At 39.5% G+C, this 14,926-nt stretch overlaps 1 protein-coding gene across 41 annotated transcripts in view; it reads left to right on the forward strand.

Annotated features, from left to right (window-relative positions):
• Positions 1 to 14,926, forward strand: part of LOC122183568 (von Willebrand factor D and EGF domain-containing protein-like) — a 290,489-nt gene that overhangs the window by 23,571 nt on the left and 251,992 nt on the right. For 37 of the 41 annotated variants that reach the window (XR_006180287.1, XR_006180288.1, XR_006180289.1 and 34 more), the window contains 4 exons: positions 817 to 874; positions 5,640 to 5,673; positions 5,808 to 5,876; positions 8,965 to 9,064. The gene's annotated coding sequence lies outside the window, so the exon portion shown is untranslated. Of the gene's footprint in view, positions 1 to 816; positions 875 to 5,639; positions 5,674 to 5,807; positions 5,877 to 6,707; positions 6,940 to 8,964; positions 9,065 to 14,926 lie in introns of all 41 variants that reach the window. The other 4 variants (XM_042877617.1, XM_042877623.1, XM_042877624.1 and 1 more) reach the window with 4 other exon arrangements.

Here is a 14,926-nt window from a genome sequence, read left to right on the forward strand (position 1 = left end):
AAAAAAAAAAAAAAGAAAAAAAAAAATGAAAAAGGAAAAACCTCAAAACAACACCTACCAAAATGAAACAGAATAAAAGTTAGGAAAAAGGAAACACCTACTGAGCTGCAGTAAGTAGCTCCGTATGTTCTATACTCTAAGAATTTCAAAAATAGTTAAAATCGAGGAGTATATTTTTTATTGCGTTAAAAATTGTTGATATTTTATATCAATACTCATGAATAATTACTGTTTTACTGTTAAGCCAGAATTTTTTCTAATACAATTTTGTTCATATTTTAACTTGGAAAAAAAGCACTTCACAGTAAAACAGTCCACAGCATGGTTTATCTATACAAGACTTACAAATTTCTAGAATTCTGGTGGTAAAATGAGATTTACCAAATATTGCTAAAAATTAGGCTGTCTTCCTGCTCTATAGCCTAGCTCAGTGAGAACTAACAGATGAACAAGGTATGCTAAAGGTAAAAAAATGTTTTGTGACTCTTAAAAACCTGAAGTATTGTCATTCACAGAGGTGCAAAGATAAGACATGTTTATTGTTTCCAGTGCTTGTAGTTCCCTGCATTCAATAATGCATGTTATCATAATTAGTTTTATATAAAGTTCAAAGCAAGCGTGTTCTTGTACACAAATTTAAGCAAATGTGTTGTAAGCTGCCTGATATTTCTTGGCTGGAAAACAACACAAATATGTTGAAAACATTTGATGTACACCAGTATAAAATCAATCTAGTATTGAGTGAACTGAAAACAACATCCTCCATCTCAGCACATGGTCTCTTCCTATCTTCATCCTTATCTCTTTGCCTTTCAGATAGCACCAGCAACGAGCAATTTCAAGCCCCAATTATTGAATTTACTGACAGCTCATGGTAAGAGGGGGAATACATGCACTGTTCAATTACTCTTAGCAGACTGTTGGAGCTTGATGATGCTGGTATCTAGACATGCCCTGTAGTTTCCCTGTGCACTTTACAAGTGAAATATTCAATGCATTAATTTTATTTCATCTTTACATTTTTGACTGATGTGTATCTGGATGTATACAGGCCAAAAAGCAGTTCGTGACAAGAAAAGAACAAAAAATCTTATTTTTCTGAAAGTGGTGAGGAATTATCTCTACTCACTGGGAATTTCCTGTGCTAGCTCTGTGGGGAAAAGCTTTATTTCAGAGTTCTGCTTGGATTAACTGATGTTTTGAGAAATGGGAAGTAGGGAGAAACTGAGCGCTGCCATGCTATGACCACAACACTACCATTATCTGCTGTAGAACATATTATTAAAATGCAATTAAAATATTAAATATGATGACATTATGAGCTCGTATATTTCTCCCACCCACACAGGGAAGATTGTTTTATATAGGCACCCCTATGTCACAGTAAATACAAATATCTAAATTAGACGAGGACAGTGCATTAGTGTTTTTCAAAGGTTACCAGCCTATCCTTTAGCAACAGAATTATTAAGATTTGAATTAAAAGTCTATTAGAAGATCGATATTCAAAATCTTTTCTTTGAGTGACATGTCCTGCATTAATGTGATGGGAACTTGGAGGAAGGGTGTCCAACTTTTCCATGATCACATGTTCCAGAAATCCTCCATCCTGAGCACTACTGTTCCCGGAATAATTTAGCTAACGAGTTAAAACTAAGTGCAGTATCATGTTGGCAACAGTTAGAGCTGCTAATATTATTAATAAGGATATTATGACTTTTTGGCAAATCTAAACCTAAATATTAATGAACCCAACTGATGTTCAAAACTGAATGTAGTTCACGTTAAATTTTAAAGCTTTGAATTACATGAAGATCTTTGCAAGTCCTAGTTCAATCGACAGTAATTGCAATTTGCCTTCAGCTACTGTGCCTCTGTGTTATTTTTCCCTGTTGGTGTGGGAGATAACAAATGTGTGAATGACATTTCAGCCTGGTAATTGGGCCATTTATAGTTCCTTGTTAGTTCTTGCTGGATAAGGGCTGTGGTGCTGATTTTACACAAGGATCAAGCACCTCATTAAAAGCATAGTGCTGAAAGCATGCCTGAAATACCTGACTGCAAGACAAGTGTTGCTATGTAATACGTGAAAAATAAATGACTTTGTACTTGCCATTATCATAAAAAGATGGCACTTCTGACAACTAAGACAACCTCTTAGTCTTCTTCTGTATTGACCTCTAATTTAGAGAAGTCTTTGTTGGTTCAAGTGGTGTTACCCCTCCTTGTTCCAGCTTTGTTTTTTCAGGAGCTGAGCCATCGTGGCTCAGCCTTACTCTAGCCTTGAAGTTCTGGATGTTTGCTGGGGCTTAGAATGGAGCAATCAGATGGGACCCAGCAGTGGGTCACAGAATCATTGGATGGCCTGGATTGAAAAAGACCATACTGATCATCTAGTTAAAACCCCATGCCACACGCAAGGTCACCAACCAGCAGACCAGGCTGCCCAGAGCCACATTCAGCCTGGCCTTGAATGCCTCCAGGGATGGGGCATCCACAACCTCCTTGGGCAACCTGTTCCAGTGCATCACCACCCTCAGTGTGAAAAACTTCCTCCTAGTATCTAACCTAAACCTCCCCTGTCTCAGTTAAAACCATTTCCCCCTTGTCCTATCACTATCAACCCATGTAAACAGTCGTTCTTTGGGCAAAGACCTGACTGCAGCTAGTTCAGCCTAGGTTGTTTTCCTCCCCATCTTTTTCAGGCGGTGGAGATGTTCTGGATTCCAGTTTACAGTGAGGTTTTTATTGTCTGTCAGTAATTGTGCCACAGATGGCAAAGGCTAGAGGATTCTCTAGCACAGTTGGTATGAATTAATTGTGAAATAGTTGTGGGAAGACCAACTACTTGCAGTAGAAGAAAAAAGGTATTTTCAGGCACAAAACTTTCACCAGGGGCACAGGCACACTGTTCTTCCAGCTATGCCAGCAAGTTTAATAAAAGGTATTACCTCTCCCCCCACAAAACTTGTTCCTATTATATTGTAAGACCATCACAGCAATATCAATGTTACTGTCATAATATTAGCAGGAAAATGTTAGTAGTATCTATTCACCTGCAAGCAATTCCCTGATACCATCAGAGAATATGATTTTTTTTATTTAGATATATGAAGGCAAGTTGTTCAAGATATACTTTTTCTTCTTCTTTTTTTTTGGTAGAGAAAGAAGTTTCCATGCAACTATTCACTGAAGGACTGAAGCTTAGCTTTATGCTTAGTTTTGGCTGCATCATTTCACTGCAGCTGCTACTGCTGAAATTGTTCAGTAGCAAAATGGGAGGAACTCAGTGAATGTGTAGGAGAAAAAATCTGTCTAGACTTGTTGAGATTGTCACTTAGGAAAAAAGCCTCTCTGAAATGCAAGTTGCATTTAGCACTATGCTAGCAACGACTTGGAACTCCTATTATTATTAAATTCACAGTGTTCACAGCGCTCAAAAGTGAGTGTGAAATGTGCCTGACTTCTCCAATGGGTTTTGGAATCAGAAAAATATGCAAATGCCTGAAGACCTTTCTAGTGATATTGTCATCATCCATCTGCATTACATTTTTGCCTTAAACTAGAACATTCTCTCATAGTGAATAGGATGCTTGAAGGGGAAGTTTCTATTGCCTTTTTATTGATTATTAATGAAATCACAGTGTTCTCAGCATGTGAAAACTGCAGCCCTGAAGTAAGGCTAGGCACTGATAATTGTTTCTCTTAAATCATAAATATAACAAGAAAATGGAGCTTTCTAGGAGATTTCATGATTTATGAAAATTGAGTAATAAACATTGCTTGATTTGCTGGGAATCTGGAGAAGTGTTTCAGGCAGCTTAGGAGAATCAAACATATTTCAAGTTTCTTGAATTTCTGGGCACTGTGTCAAGAGGAGTGACTGAAAAACCCCAACAGATAATGATGAAAAATGTAAGTACAGTGAAGGTTCCTAATAAAAGGACACTATAGAAAGCCACTGTCTGGCTTAGTAGTTAAGAAAACAGAGAACTACTGATTATAAAGAAGTACTACATATGTTTAAACTGTTTTTCAAAGGGCTGTGATGTACAGCATAGCCAATAAATTTGCCAAATGAAGCACAAAAGCAGCAGATTGACAGAAGAAATTCATGACTAGGTTGTGAAAGCACAGGGGGACACAGCCCCTACAGCTGTCCTCCCACATGTTCTCAGAGATAAAGAACATCCTCTACAGCTACGCCAAAGGACATTGTGTGCAATGGATGCCTTCATCTGTGTATATTTTATTAACAAACCTTCATGTGCAGATTTCTTGCTATTAACATGAGTTTTTCCACTGTCACACTCCAAGCAGCATTTGGTGTCCTGGACTAGAAAAAGCCTATGGTTTGCATCAGACTCAGCATGAAACCACATCTGTGGGCTCATCCCATGGATGCACAATGCAGATGTGCTCCTCATCACCCCTTCTGTGGCTGCAGGGGCAACTCCTAGCAGAGAAAAATCCCCTCATACTGGCTAGCAATGCAGAACTTGAGATGTTTACAGTGATTTCCACATGAATTATGAAATGCTACCCATGGCTATTTCACTGGTTCAGTTAACTCATGACAGTAGACATGCCACCACATTGGAACAATGTACAGACAGATGTGGTAGGTCTCATCCTAACATGTGGCTGCATCATAAATTTGGGAATACAGCTTAGTCACTTACTCTTCTTTGCTTTGTCTCAGAATAAGCTATCTTTTCATGTCAGTATCTTCCTTCAATTTGCAGGAAAGTAGAAAGAAAGCAGAAGTTACATCAGTTATGTAATATCAGGGTAGTGAAACACTGGAACAGGTTACCAGAGAGGCAGTGGATTCCTCATCTCTGCAGAGACTCAAGATCAGGTTGGACCAGGTTCTGAGTAATCTGATGGAGATGTAGATGTTCCAGTTCCTTGCAGTGGAATTGGACTGGATGGCCTCTAAGGCCATCCTTCCAACTAAAAAAATTCTATGATCATATGAATATAATATATTTTATGAAACCTTAAGCTTTTGACAAAGATTTCAAACTTCCTGGTAAATCTGTGCTTGACCAGGCATGTGTCCCAAAAAAAGACAAAGCCAAACTGTTTTACCCCCCAGTGTGCCTTGTGATGATGATACAGGGAAAATTGAAGTTGTTTATGAAGGGATAGAATAATTTTGTATAAAGACACGTGAAAGATGCTTGACATAGTAATCCATTTTAGAATATGGTCAACGCTAAATGTTCAACTAAATCCCATGGGATCAAAAAAATAATTGAATCAATTATTCAAAAATTATTGAAAAAGGTGTTTTGCAACAGCCAAATAGGTAAAAATTAAACATTTTAAATTGCAAATAGCATAGCATTGTCTCTTAAAATTTATCAAGATTAACTGATGCCTCTGTTCTGGCTGCATAATCCTAACCCAGCAGAGCAGATGCGTATGGTAGAGAAGGTGGTGACATTCTGTGTTACCTTATCATCTAATTATTCAATAAAAGAATTAGAAGGCACAGTTGAATGTAATTCTTTGGCAGAGCTAGAGCTTATGTTTGCCTGGCTTCGCCACACATTTAACAACATGAGACTACACCTCTGCCAGGCACTGGTTGATGAAAATTCTCATTCCCTTCATTTTTGTCCTTTCCCCAGTGTTTCCATGGAATTACCATGCCAGCAGGATCAGGTAATGACTAGTTAATATGCTGCAAAATGTGCTGCTGTCGGGTTATAATTTTTACTGAGTTTTATTGCTTCATGTCTTTTGTCTGGGCAGAAACCTCTCTACAGCGCTAAAGTTTCCATTTTATGTTTTTCCAGGCAGGACATTTCTTTAGCTACACCTTTGCATTTTTGAGGGTTTGAAAAGGAGCTGAAATGCTGTTTCAGGTCAGTTCATTCTTATTCAAACAAAGGGAGATTTCCAGCTTTCAGCATGTCTTCGTAAATTCAGTTCTCACAAAGAGTTTCTATGGAGTAATCAACAAAGCCGGCACTGTCTCTTTTTAAGTATATTTGTAGGGATATTCCTTTCTAGTTTTGGCAAGGGACTTGCTTAAGAGTTGCCAGATAATGACCGCCTAAAGAATATTAATGTTTTTAGTTCCTCCACTCGATTATCATTTGAAGGAATATGTCAAAATGACAATAATAATAATAATAATAATAATAATAATACCAGAGCTATCTTTTAAAAAAGTTTTGTAATTTTGATTGCAGAAAATATGAAACATCTGAAAATTGACACATCAGGAGAATGTATCATTTGAAGGCTGCTAAGTAATATAAGTTTTTGTCTTTAAGTAGGCAGATGGATTTAGCAGTAAGGAAATTTTTCTAACTATTTCTCAGCAGTAAATGTTCTCAAAATTTGGGGAATTAAGAATTTAGAGCATTTGTGAAAAGGATTAATTTTACTAAGAATTTTTTAAGCCCACACAAAATCTTCTAAAAACGAGATCTTTTCTTGCAAATGGGAATGAGGAAAGAGCCATTTCTGTACACACTGAGCTCCCTGCCTCCCACCAGGCTGCTGGTGGCCATGACATGGAAAGTGAGAAGGCAGGGAAAGCAAATCTGCCACTTTAAGAAGAATTGTGCAGATCCAGTTTCCATCCAGACCAAACAGAAAGGCCATGTGCCCTCTCATTTCATGGGCAAAAATGAAAGAAAAACAAAACCAAGGCCATAAAGAGGTCATCTTCTCATTTTGTATTTTAGATGAGATTGTACTCCTGTGTCACTCCTGACAGCAGTCACAGACTGCCATCAGTCATCATCTTCTCCCATCTCCTTTCCCTGAAACACATCTCCTATAATCCACCTCCTATAATTACTTTCTGACTACACACATGTTATGTTAGAAGTCTGAGACAGACTGAGGAGAACTGCCCAGGCCAGTCTGATCTTCTCCCATCTTTCCTGTCCTCTTCATTCTATCTTCTAATTCTAGGTAAGACTGATCACCCTTGGAATTCCTCTCATCTCTTTCTGTCCCTTATATCCTAGTCCAGGGCACTAATAGTGGCTCTCCAAGGTAAAGAGGAGAGAAAGCAGAAGGAAATGGAAGAGCTGGAAGCCCATCTTGCACTCCAAGCAGACAGATAAAGAGCTTACCCCCTTCACATCACTTAAACAGTTCTTATCCTTAGAGGTTAGCCTGAGCTTTATCTGGATAAGTATGAGTCTTTCCAGAGAGTGGGCTGAAATTTTGCATGTAAACAGTAAAAAAAAAATGTATGGCTACTATGTTTTCACAATCATTCATAATTTGGTGTTTATTAAGTTACTATCAAAGCACCATGTTGTAATATTTGTTTTGTATTATTTTTATTGCATATAATACTTCTTCTAATAGCATTGTTTCAAAGATATAGAAAGTTAAATGTGCCTATAGATAATCACAATCTCCTTTTGTTTTTCATGTAGATAGCCATCATTTAATTTAAGTACTTAGGATTCATTTTCTAAAGCAAAGCAAGATTTTACAATTGATACATTTGTGCATTGTGTATATTTGGCAATATATTTCTGCAGTAGTCTTTGAACTCAAGTAGTTATTATGATAAAATATAAAAAACAGTTCTGCAGATGCTGTCTGATTCATATCTACTGCTATTTAACAAGTATCAACTCTACCAAACTATAGTTATTTAAGAAACAAATCCTTCAGGTTCCTTTGAAAATTTCTAGCCTTAAAACTTAGAATGAGTTTTTGTCAGAGCAAAGCTAATGCTTCATCCCTTCTAGGTTATTAAGTTTTAGTCTTACACTACCAGTAAGTACAGTGATAGGTACATAGAGAGGGCAATTGACTGTCTCTAAAGGTTAACTGTCTTCTGGCTGAAAATGAGTACAATTACTCACCAAAAAGCAAATGACTAAAACCTTCATCTGAGGAGTTTTCAAATGTAACCGGAATGGACACTGTGCAACTCTCAGAGGATGGGATTTATAGAAGGAAATAAAAAAGCATCTAAAGAAATGAAACATTAAAGTGATTCATGACAATGTTCCAAAACAAATGCAGATTATTTTGGCTTTGGGAAGACAGTACATTGTTTACCATCCTTTCTGAACTTAGTTGCCTCAAAGCTGCATTAATTTGTTTAGTTGTGAGGTGAGGGACTGAGGGAAGAGCATAGGTCACTGCATGGATCAGTTCATCCCTGTTTGCAATGCCATGAGAAAACATTATTTACCAGGTTGAACTAAGCATTGGATGTTTTTCATTTTGGGGAAAGCCTGACCATTAAAATCATTGAAAAGTCTAATATTTAATTCCAGGGAAGTAAGATCAGATCAGGAATCTGCAGGTGTAAGAGTTATAGGAACTTTGCTGGCTTGCCCCACTGAGCTGCAAGCTTTCAGAACTGGAAATAACGCTGTGGAGAAGTGCAGCCTTGCTCTCACCTCTCCAGAAGCACTAAGTGATCTTAAACCATTGAAAGAAAACACAAATGAAGTGGAAAAATTAGTAGTGAGCTGTTAAGATAATTGAAATGTTTTTTTTTCCTCTTCTTCTTTCTTGCATGTTTTTTGAGTTCAGCACTTCATCCCTAAGAGGCCAGACAAGCCCAGTGAAGCACAAGTGAGGATTATTTCCATGTAATCCTGTATTATATTGGAGTCAACTCTTTACAACGGTTGATAATGGCAGGACAAGGGGAAATGGTTTTAAGTTGAAGGAGGGAAGATTTAGGTTGGATTTTACAGGGATATTCTTTTCTATGAGAGCATTGAGGTGCTGGAACAGCTGCCCAGAGAGAGGCTGTGGGTGCTCCATCCCTGGAGGTGTTCAAGGCCAGGTTGGATGAGGTCCTGGGCAGTCTGGTCTAGTATTAAATGTGGAAGTTGGTGGCCCTGCACGTGGCAGCAGGGTTGGAGATTCATGGTCCCTGAGGTCCCTTCCAACCCTGGCCATTCTATTATGCTATGATTCTACGATTTCAGAAATGGATGTTTTCTGTCTCTCCAGGATGACAGGGAGAAGAGAGGCAAAGTCTGAAGAGCACAGAAACACACTGCAAGCACAACATAATTTGGACAAATAGAAGTGCTTAGTTCTGTTTAATGTGGTAAGTTCTGTATTATTTTCAAGTCATAATTTATTTTTTGTCACTGTCTTGCTCCAATTTATAGGAGGGAGATGAAGTTCTTTTAATATCTGTATACCCGGCGTGAGATTAAGAAACAACGGTTCATATGTTGGTCCGACCAGTTTATTACAAAACCTAATCAGGGAGACGGGGAAGGGAAGGAGGGTGATAGAAGAGATAGGAAAGATCTGCATAAGAATTGCGTAAAGCGGGGAGAGTCTCCAGCAGCGGTCCCGTTGCACGGCGTTTGAAGGTCCGAGGCAGACGCAGCAGGGAGGGGGAGCAGCAGCGTGGCCGGCCTTGGGCAGCAAGCAGGTAGCAGCAAGAAGTCGCAGAGCCAATCTGGAGGAAGCAGCAGGACTCAGGTAGAGCCCGTCAGGATGCAGGAATTCCGTAGTGAGGAATCTGATGGCAGACATCTTTGTTCTTCTTCAGCATCGTGGTAGAGCGCAGAGCAAGTCCAAGAGGGAGAGAGGCAGGTCGTGAGGCTTCTCATGGCAGAAACCCCTTTTCTTCATGAGGAATCTGTTGTCAGAAAACCTCTGTTCTCATGGTTTTCGGTTCCTCTTTTATCCTCCTTGCTCTCCTGCCTAGTTGACAAGGATGGGCCTTGAGCAAGAGTCATTGAGTACCCCCTGAGATGGCCATCATCCTGAGATAAGTCCACACAAAGGAGCACTTCACAGCTATTTAGCTGCAGCTCATCTCCCTCTCGTTGCCCCTGGCCTTGCCCATCTGCGTCCCCCACACAAAGGATCTCACAACCTTTGCCCAGGACTTGCCTGGACTTGTTCATCTGTGTCCTTCTGACAAAGGATTTCTCAGTCCTTGCTCGGGACTTGAACAAGTCCATCTGTGTCCCCAGCAAGCTTTGAGACACAGACGTTAACAGAACAATCTCTCACAGTCACTAAGTAATCTTTTAAATGGGAAAAATCATAGAGTTCTGTCCAAAGCAAAACATTTCTATCTACAGAGCTAGAGTGCTTTAGAACAGGTCCCTTTTCCAGGTGTTATGAAGCAGTGAGGAAAATCAGACCCCTGAGGTCAGTTAGGCAGTGGGGTGGGAGCTTCTTTCCACCTGTGAACACGTGTGCAAGATTTTTGGGCATTGCAATGCAACACATTCATGCGCTCCGGAGAAATGCTGACCTCTTGCAGATGCAGCTGGAAGCAACAGGAGAGGTGCTTTGTATGTGTCTTATGGCATGTCACGTATTGCTGATCACAAAGACCGAAATCCCAGCAGTCTCAGGCTAGATGTCCCATATTAGCAAACTGTTTTGTTCTGCATGTTTGTACTTCAGCCTCCTGTAACAGAATTAGTAGTCTACTGTCCTGCCGTTGTAGCATGGAGGTGAAGATCAATGGTCATTCCCCACAAAAGGGGGGAAGTAATGACTGTGGTTAGAGCAGCTCTGTCCTCAGCACAGTGTTTAAACCTTGCTGGTAAATATAAACAACCGCACAATTAACAGCAATGCTGAGATAAAATATTGACTAGCTGTACTCATTAAAGTAGCCCTGATTGATCTGTGCACCAAATGAGTCCAGGGTCCTGTGGAAATATGAGCGTGCTGCGGTGTAATTAGAGAGCACATCAATATAGTTCATGAGAGCAACAGAGAAGATTGTCCAGACATGTTGACTTATGAATGCTTGGCATTGCAATTATTAACAACAAATGTTAATAAGTTATTAACATTCATATTTTGCATGTGGTGGGTATGAAATGTAATGGAAAGCCTTTCTAACATTTGTGTCAGGTATACTTTGGCAAGACATGGGCCTAATCAGTAGGTAAGATGCATGCAGGTGTCTTTCAGCTTGGCTTTCCTGGGACCCGAAATTTGAATTGCTGCTGGGAGCACTGTTTTTCCAATCACAGAAAACAAGCTGAGAGGTTTAAATTAAAGCAAATTTTTCTGGCAAGAAAGAAAATTCAGAGAAACTGAAAGTATGGAAAAAAATCTGAATAAGAAAGAGATTGCAAATAAACCTCCCCCTTTCTCAGGGACTTGGCCCCATTTCGGAGCATTGGGTTCCTCCTAGAAAAGTTTGATGACAGCAGCCATCAAACACCCCATGGTGCCATCAGATGTTCCTGCATGGTCTGGATGTTATGTGCTTTGTCAGTTACTGCCTGTGGTTCCCTTGCTCTTGAACTAGCTAGTGAAATTGCTGATCGCTGCTCATAGAACATCAAGAAAACAGAGCGCTAATGCCATTTAAAAAACAGCAGATTGTGTCAGGATGCAGAGGAACAGTAGCCTGAGTGGCATCATCTTGTGAAAGCACTCTGGCATGCTGGGGCTTGTTGTCCAGAAATGCCTTTTGCAGGGCTAAACTATTTCCTCAGCTTGCAAACTAAGCAGAGGAAAGGTTTTCTTTTCATTCAGTTTTCTGTGAATGTGAGTGGAACAGAAAACCATGAGCATTGTAGTAACGCACATCTCATGATTTCGAGGCCAGATGACTGCACCAGTGCAGTGCTGTGTGCACTGTCTGAGGGGACTTGTCATGCCAGCCATGGGTAACAGCACCACTTTTAGACATGTTGTGTTTGTCCTATGCTCCAGGAGGCAGGGAACTGCTCATCCAGCTGGCTAGCATGAAATTAAAAGCATCTAAGACCAGGTTTCATAGAGAAACTCTGGTTTTCACTGAGCAATAAATAACTGAGGTTAAAAATATTCTTCTATTCCACTGGCAGCAAAGTTCTTTTTTTCTCTGTGAATTATATACTGTAAATGTTACAGCAAGAGAAGGTAAAGGTAAAGGGTAACTCCTCTCTTAGTTTTCAAAAATTGTCATAATTTTTAGAGCTCTTTTCTTAACAGTTGAGTGCTGGCTCAGTATCGTTTGTTTTTCGCTATGTCTAATTGATTTCACTTATTTAGGCATAAGCCATAGCAGTTAGCTCTATTACATACCTGTCAGCTTCAATCCCGTTCCTCCAAGTCATGCACTGTCTATGCTGCTACGTACCAGAACCAGTCGGAGGCATCATCTGGATGCACAAAATCTGCAGCTGATTTGGAGCTATACCTTTGTATCTTCTGGCTTTAATTAACAAAAAAGTTTTGCCTTTTCCTCTCCTTTTCCTTTACTTTTGATTGATGTTAGCTGACCCACAGGATTTCACATGAAACAAAAGTTTTTTCCTAAAGCTCCTTTGAGCATATGTCATGTTGTTTCCTAAATTTATTAACAGCTCCATCTGTTTGGCAATCTTCATTTTCAAACATCATATCATAAGATATTCAGGAACTGTAAAAGGTCATTTAAGTCTTAAAGCTTTGTTCTCTCTATTTAGAAGAGTTCTGTACCCAGCTATCTCTTGGGCAATATATTTTAATAAGCCTCTAATGCCAAAGTTAATTATCTGAATCTGAAAATTCAAGCTCCTAAGCATCCTTTTCCTGCTTTGCCTCTAAAATATGGAGAAGTATCTCATGTTCTTAATTACAGTTTGTTTTCTTTTGGCCATTAGCCACACATTAGTAATGTGTTTAGAAACAAGTTATTTTGCAGCTTATGTGACCAGTATCAATTATTACTAGTTTGTTCTGTCTGCTTAGCATGGAACCCCAGGGCTTCTGCTGGTGGGACGTGGCTCTGTGCTGGCCAGGGTTGAAGCTACCTGCTGAGAGACCTCTATGAACAGAGGAAATCTCAGAATATGGCACATGGCCACAAAGATGCCCACGAAGCCATTCAGTTCAATATTTCATTGCTGGCAGCGGCTGTTCTCAAGTAGCAAAGGAATGAGAATGCACCTGCAGTTCAGCCCTTCTGCTCTCACCCTCAGCTCAGAGATGTGGCAGCCACATCTTGTGCAGATTAGCCCCAGAAGTGCATTTCTTCCCTGTATTGGTTTAATTGCTCTTGAACCTTTCTATGGCTTTATTATCCATAACACCCTATAATAGTCAGTTCTTCAGTTTAATCAGGACTGCACAACAAAAACTCTGACCTTTGCCTATTCTTAAATTAAACAAATTAATTTATTGCACACTCCCAAACACTTCTGTTGCAAGAAATAGTGAATAATTGCTGCCTATTAATTTCTTCTGTCTTGTTCATAACTTTCTCCCATGACATCCCACCTCATGCGTCGCTTTCCCAAACAGATTATGTTAATCTATTTAATCTCACCCCACATGGAGCCTGCTCCTATATGGCTTTCCTAGCACTGCCACATGCATCACATTGATTGAATAACTATCTACTTGATTTCTAGTCTGAGTTGGATCAGTCAAACTGTATAAAGTCATCTCTATGTAATGCATGTAAGAAAAACATTTCCAAAATCGTGCTTTGATGTTACTTCAGATACATTTTTAGATGAGAGATTGAACTAAAGCTCTAGAGTCCTGCTGTGAATACACACATTTCCATGGAGCAGTACTTAGGTTGCTCTTGTAGAAGACAGTTTCACAATTTTCATTTCGAAAGTTTTAAGTCTGATACATGATACATGCAAGAGAAACAAGACCCTTTAATTGTGCATTTGTTCCCTTTATTGGGTAAATAAAGTCCTTTCCCTCATTTGCTGCTCATTAGCATGGGCTAGGCGTCAGGCTGAATTGTTCCAAGAGCAGTAAACCCAAGATCTGTGTAATCAGGAGCCTTATAAAGAGCTGTCCACTGAGCAGGAAAGGTGATAACCTCTGTTATAGAAGCTAATTTCTGAGGAAGGCTTCTGAGGATTTGTACTAATTATATTTGAAACAGTTACTTCTGCTTAAATATAGTTAGGAATCTGATCCCACAAACCAGTCATCTCTTGGTGACTGGATATTGATTAAAAATGGATGATGTTTCTTATCCAGTCAACTGAGAAGGTGCTCTCAAGCTGTTCCCACGTACTTTCACAGCTAGTGGAATAAAAAGACTTACTGTAAGATGTTTTGGGATGGAGGTAAAGATGGGGAAAGTTTCAAGACTGGCTCTGGAGAAAACAGTGGTTCTGTGAGATGACTACTGGAGAGATGGGCCCACAGTAGCTGTGGGAGAATTTGTGAAGTCAGAAGGTTGCTTAGGAGATCTTCCTATGTGTGCTGACAGCAGCTAAAGATGGGAGCAAACAGGGCTAGCTACTGGGCTGACTGTGCAAGCCTACCTGCTGGAGAGATCCATATAGCATGTATACATGTATACGTAGGCTGAACCTTCATCATGATCAACCAGAGGGAAACTATGAGGCATTGGTACATCCATGTTAACATGGTTGCTACCATCTACATCAACCTCTATAGGTGTGTATTTATGATGTGCCTATAGGGAATGCACATTCAGTCTGACCACTGGGGTTGGAAGCATGAAGCTTCTGCTCACCTACTGGATTGGGGGACTCAAAATGATTTCAAAAGTGAATGAGAAAAAATTTTGTCAACATATAATTGCTGAATGGCCCAGTGAGTCTTCTTTTCTTGTGTGTGTGCATTCTGCATTTAGTTGTTGAAACTTACTTGGTTAAATCAAAGTTTCTAGCTATTTCAGCATCTTCAGGAGAGTGCTAATGGCTCACACTTAAGGTTTTTGATATTCAAGATTAGGGGAAATTCATTGACTATTACTAAAGAAAAGCTAGAATTCAGTTCAGATCTATTGAATTAGTGCAGCTTTGATGGAATTGAATATGATATTTCAATTGGCCCCAGAATCAAAGATTTTTACAATGCAAGTGTAGGGTTTTCTTTGGCTTTGTTATAGTGTAAAATTGTACCTTGAAAAACGCAAATTAACCCATCCCTTCACTTCCCTCTGCTCGTTCCCAGCTAAGCTGCTTTAGGGGGAATCATCAGACTTGCTCTGATTATGTCAGAGGTATGAAAA

The sequence above is a fragment of the Lagopus leucura genome, unplaced genomic scaffold, assembly GCF_019238085.1.
Source record: "Lagopus leucura isolate 7727_CA_CO unplaced genomic scaffold, USGS_WTPT01 Super-Scaffold_100019, whole genome shotgun sequence".
Taxonomy (NCBI): domain Eukaryota; kingdom Metazoa; phylum Chordata; class Aves; order Galliformes; family Phasianidae; genus Lagopus; species Lagopus leucura.